This window comes from Hibiscus syriacus, unplaced genomic scaffold (assembly GCF_006381635.1).
Source record: "Hibiscus syriacus cultivar Baekdansim isolate YM2019G1 unplaced genomic scaffold, ASM638163v2 tig00110156_pilon, whole genome shotgun sequence".
Classification (NCBI taxonomy): Eukaryota; Viridiplantae; Streptophyta; class Magnoliopsida; order Malvales; family Malvaceae; genus Hibiscus; species Hibiscus syriacus.
This window is the reverse complement of record NW_024062606.1, coordinates 744,972-751,681: the sequence shown is the minus strand read 5'-3', so window position 1 is coordinate 751,681 and position 6,710 is coordinate 744,972.

The window sequence follows — 6,710 nt, the reverse complement described above, 5'->3', positions numbered from 1 at the left end:
CTCTATTACAGCATTTTTTTTGCACAAACGCCACTATAAACAACTCTATTACGGCGTTTGTTTGATAAGTGCCGCTAAATTACTTATATATAGCATCGTTTGTTAGACAAACGCCACTATAAACAATCCTATTGCGGCATTTGTATAAAAACACCGCTAAATTACTACTCTATTACGACGTTTTTTGAAAAAACGCCACTATGAACAACTATATTCTGGCGTTTGAGCTATAAATGCCGCTAAATTACCACTCTATTACGGCGTTTATTGAAAAAACGCCGCTAAAGTAGCATTTTCTGATGTTTCGATTGTAAACACCGCTACATGCTTAAATTTTGTGGCGTTTACCCTAAAAACGCCGCTACAGAACACTTTTGATGTAGTGAATGACAATGTGTAAAACAGATTACAATTAAATATTACATTAAAATCACTTAAACTATTAAAAAACTTTAAATTAATATAAAAATCTAATAGATCATAAATGAACGAAATGAAAAATAACACAAATATAGGAAAATGTAGGGTCAATTATACCATAGAGAGGAAAAAAGGTTCCCTCTCCAAAGAAGAAATGGGACCATAAACACATGAAAAGTTAGTTAAAGCAAAATCATGAGCAGAAATGAAAATATAATATATATTATAGTAGCCTAAAGCGGGCAAGAATGTGCCCTTTTCCTTTGGACCGCCCACTTATTTGTTTACAGCTTACCCCATAACGAAAAAATGGTGAGACCTGAGAATCTCTGTGTCCATTGACACTAATCCAAAATAAGTGGGAGATTTAACAAATTGAATTAAAATAAGTAAGCAACTTTTCTTATTGATTATTTAATTTGGTTGGTTCCTTAGAATAATTGACTTTGTAGAGCTTTGGATATATTCTTTATTTGTTGCCTCTAAACTTGAGAGAGGTGTGGAATATATTGTAGAACCCTAAAACTAAATTCAAGGACTTTATGTTCTTCTACTAGGTATTGTATAAATACAATGTTTAAGTGCGGGTACAAAACTATCAGAAATTTTGATTTAATTTGTTTTATATAAAGTGATATGGTGGTAGGATACAACAAGATGAATTCATCAGTATCTTGAGTGATTGAAGAAGGCACTGAAAAATAATAATTTCGACGTTATCGTGATTTATGTTTTAATGCTCAAGTGATTAAGATGAGAATAAAATGAAAGTTCAATAAATAATTTAAAATTTATTAAATAACCAAAATAAGATTAAGAAAAAATTGGGTAATAAAATGTATAATATACACTTTATTTAACGGATGCCAACTATTAATAGAGTTGGGTTTACATTGCGTTGGGTTTATATATAAATTTTTGGGTTTGTACTTTGGACTAAGTTTATAATTTGAATTGGGTTAGATTAGATGTGTATAAAAATATTTAAGGTAAATCACATATTTTGTATCTAAACTATTAGTTTTGGATCGTTTTAATATTTAAACTTCCAATTTTTCAAAATTGTACTTAAGTTTAGTTTTTTTTTTTAATTTCATTTTAGTATCTTGCCGTTAATAACTTAACACAATTAGTACTTAAACTATCAATTTTGGTCTGTTTTAATACTTAAACTTTAAATTTTTAGCAAGATACTAAAATGAAACAAAAACTAAACATCATGTATGATTTTAAAATATTAAAATTTAGATACTAAAATAGATTAAAACTAATAGTTTATGTACTAAACATATAATTTACCCAAATATTTATTGACTAAAAGCACTCAAACTAAAACACAAGCCAAAGCGAACACGGCCACACATTTTTGACATCCAAAACAAAATTTTTAATAAATAGATAGATAAATAAAAAGAAAAGCATTATTCCGTACCGTGTATTAGAAATAACCAAAATATATAATATTAAAAGAACTATATGACGTAAATTTATCAGAACATAAAAAAAGTGATATATGTTAGAACCAAACTATAATAAATATGAAAAAAATAATTAGAATCTAGCCATGTCAAATCGATAAAAGTAGTAGATGCGAAAGCGTACCTAAATTGATAGATAAGTTGAAATCATTGAATCTTTCTTTGATCTTCCAAGAAGATAAATTTCCCTTAAGTATAAACACTCTGATGAGAATAAGAGTAAATAAGAGATTTTCTATTTCTAGGGCCATAACCCCTTTATATAGCTGATTTAAGAATCAATTATTTACTTATAACTCCGTCCCTCATCGAATTGTAAATACAACATTAATAATATCTACATTTTTATTTCCATGACACTTATAATACCTTATGACTTTATAACATAATTGGTCACTTAAATCCAACAATCTCCCACTTGGGCAACATATGTTTCCTGATAAATGTATAACCTTATACAATACGTATTCTATAACAATCTCGTCCATCAACTATATCCATACAAGATCAAAGCGGTATTCGTCATATCAATCATGTCTAGGCCCATCAATAGTCATGTATATAAATACAGTCAAATGATATAGATCAATCATGGAGCGTAGCATGAAAATTACATTTAATGTGAATCACATGTGTCTATTTCCAACTAGTCCTCTTTAAATATCAGTGAGATCAAATTTTACCAAAACCAGAATGTGGTTAAACAAAAATAAACTTTATTTTTATAGAAAATAACCTTAAAATAAATATCCTTAAATTAAAGTAACTAAAATTGTGTTTATAACAAACGAGCATTTAAATTACGAACTCCCACTTAAACTAAATATCCTAAAATATAATATTACACCCACATAAGTAGTGTGCTCCTGAAAGACCTAGGGTGGCAGTTTCTTAGTAAGCGTGCAATAATGAGTTTGTACCAATATGTTCTATAAACACATAACCACTTTAATTTTTTAACAACGAGAAACATAATATCTATGTGCTTAGACTTTAAGGTGTTTTTGTTGTATATGGAATAAAGGACTGCAACTTTATTGTCACAAATGAACTCAAGTGATCTTTTTTACCAATCCATAATTAACAATTCACGCAACAAAAATTTGCATCCATATTCTAATAATTAGGAGTTTATAAACCTGATAATCTCTTCCTTACTAGACCTCTAATATGTGAACATGTAATATTTTTGTTCTTAAATGTATCGTATAAATCAATTTGGTTGCTATCCAACAATTCATACCTAAATTGCTTAAATATCTGCTTAATATCCTAAAATCATATGATATGTCTAAATGCGTATAAACCTGAGTATATATTAAATTCGTCATTTATTTTGAAGCATAAGGAACCTTTCTAAATCTCCTTAGTTTCAAAATCATCCTTTGGGTCGTGGTCAAAACTAAACTTGTTTCCTTTAACATTAAGGGGTATTATTTGGTTTACTCTCATTGAACTTATAGTATATACAGTTTTCAACCAAATTCATCTCAAAACAAAGTGAGATAATCACTGTGTGAAATTTGTTATACAATTAATGCGATTTAAACTCATAAAATATCTCAATAATGTTACCATTGAGAAACATTTTTTTTTGAAATCCAACTTATGCAACTCAAGATTAAATATTAGCAACAAGTATCATATTATCCTGAAAGAGTATTTCAATGAAACAAAAGAGAAAGCCTCTACAAAATTAATACATTCATTCTTCATGAGTATATCCTTTAGATACAAGACATCTCTTGTACCTGTCAACATCACCTTTTGCATCCATTTTGATTTTAAATATCAATTTGTAACCAATTAGGTTTGCACCTTCACGTAATGAGACACATTATTAAACTTTATTATATCGTATATAACTTATATTTTTCTTCCATGACATTAATTCACTTATGAGAGTTAAAACTTTTATGACTGACGAAAGTTGATTAGATCATCCTCCATCATTCCACTGTCATCCTTATTTCTTGGAGAAATAAAACATAATAATCTAAATATTTTTTGTCTCATATCGTGGATCTTCTTAATGACACTTATTTTTTTGAGGTTGTTGAGTTTGTTCTTTCGAAATGATTTATCGTCTTAAATGGAAAGTTGTTCAAAATAACCTTATTGAGATTCTATATTCACTTTTTGATTAACGATATGCATAAACATATGGATATCATCAAAAATAATAATAGGAATTGAGTTATAATTCAATTTCTCCTTCAAATCAATTACTTAAACCTTATTTCTCCCTCCAAACTCAACATCCTCAAAAATAATTTTATAGATCTCATCTTAAAAATATTCCTAATTATGAGCTCACAAAACTTATAACCACTAAATCACGTTATTGCAATCAAAGTAGTTACTTACTGTTTTAGAATTTAATTTCTTCTCATATGTCCTAACTCATTATAAAATATAACAACCCTATAACATATTATTGTCTATTTTTAGTTGGACCCTTAATAACTTCATTCTGGTTTTATTTTTGTCCTTATCTTTATATACACTTTTCAAGTGATTACTTTCAAACCTATTATGCTTCAACATTTCTTTCTCTTACACATACTGAAATATGAGCACATTTCTCCTTTTGAGTTGATTAAACTCTATAGGAAGTTATACTAAAATCACAAGAACAAATAATTCTTTTAGAAAAACTCGATCTTAAGTTCCTTAAGTATTGAAGTAATATGAAACATACTCATAATGTACTTCCTCATATTTCCTTGACCTTCATACTTTAAAGACATCAAAGAAGTCAAAAAGTAATGTAATTTAAATTTTATTGTTTTGAGAAAAAATATTTTTCAATTTCGTCAAGGAAATCATTTACCTAAATAACGTTTTCAAATTATGTGCCCATAAAGGCTTCTAAAATATTGTGATTCATGACCATTAAACTTATGCAATTAGAACAAATTTACCTCTAAAAAATTCCTTATACTAATTAAGGATGTTATCCTTATGAGAGGTTGAAATTGTTCTTTCCTTAGTGCAAAGTTAATGTTCATACAACCAAAACTTTATGTAAGTGCATTTTCCTATTACTTGAAATTTGTCTCATGAAGCATGAGAATAAAATTGATATTAACAGAAACTGTGACAACAAAAGAATTAGATGAACAAAACAAACAACAAGCTCACATAAGAAAACAATAAATTCAAAATTATAGCTAATTCTCATTACAAGATACCACACACTATATCTACATCAAGTCATTGGACAGTAACATTAACAGTAAACGATAATCTTGTTGTAGTAATCAAAAACTGAAAATCCACATGTGTAATGCTCACATAAAATACCTTATAATTGTCATATATTATTACCACATGTGTCACTTGAAAATCCAATCAAATATTAACTTTCCTTTGAGCCCATTAATAAATGCATGAATAACAAGAAACACATAATCATCTTGATATTTTAAATAAATTAGTCTACACAAAAGAGGTCACTTTGGCGACATTATGTTTCAACTAATCTATCAAAAATATCACATATAGCCATAATATGAATTAATTTTTTCAAAATATATATTATATTAAACAAAAATAAAAAATGATATTTTAATCAAACTGAATTGAATATATGCATATATTACTTTAAGAATATAAATAAAATCATATAAATATTGTCAACCAATCAATTTCTCTTAATTTTTTATCTTTCAATTAAACTAAACGATAACCAAAATAAGAATAAATTTGAATACACTTAAACCTTATATCAAGATATAAAATACTCCATTAATATTTCATATTTAGACAATATATTCACCGTAAGTGATATCTGATCCAATAATCAAACACTGATAATAAGAACATGTCAAGCAAAAATCTTCCTTTACGCGGATTTATTACTCACACATCAAACCGAATAATTATCACATGCTTATTATCAAAGTTGTACATAATATTATATCAACTATTAATCTTCCTTTGGGTCAATCAATGCTAACATATCATAAGTTACATGCACGTAAGCCTTCATATTTTAAAATAAAATATATTCCATAACTGAGGTCACTCTAACGTCTTATTGCTTTAATTAAGCCGTCTCAAAATAAATATTAGTATTAAAATTTAATATTTCTATAAAAATCAAAAGTCAAACTAGAATTTCTGATTGCACGACATTATCCAAATTAACATAAAATAATGTTACATAAATGGTGCTATCAGAAATCGAAAACTCAAGTCTTTGATCGTTTCTAAAGAATTCCTTAAAGATGCAATTAATCCATAACTTCTGATGAGTGTTTTATTTTGTTAATATTTTGATGCTAATTACTTTGTTTTATCTCTTTGATATTGCTAATTTGGGTCGTTTATGTTCAATTCTATGCATGACTCTATTTTCCAGAAAATAAAATTTAAAAGGGGAATTTTGTAAAAAAATTAATTTATTTTCTGGAATCAATGTTGGATACATGGGCATGACTCAGAGTATGACGATGACAATGTGGTAGAATCTATAGTCCAATCAGGGTTAACTTCTAGAAGGTGATCCAGTCAGTGGAATCAAGGAAGAAGGCCGAACGGATGAAAATTCTTTGGAATTTAAGAATTACAATTGAATTCAAATATTTTGGATTTATTATTTAATTAAATAGAACTATAGTTTACTATTGTTTAGGACTTTAAGATCGTTATCAATTACAATTCAAGAAATTCAATATTCTTAGGATTATTTTTAGGAGTTTTATTTCCTTTAGGTTTTTTTATTTTGTTTAGGATATCTCAAGCTATAAATACCCGTCAGGGTGAATCTTGACAAATGTATTGTTTTCTTAGCTTTAATTAGCTTTG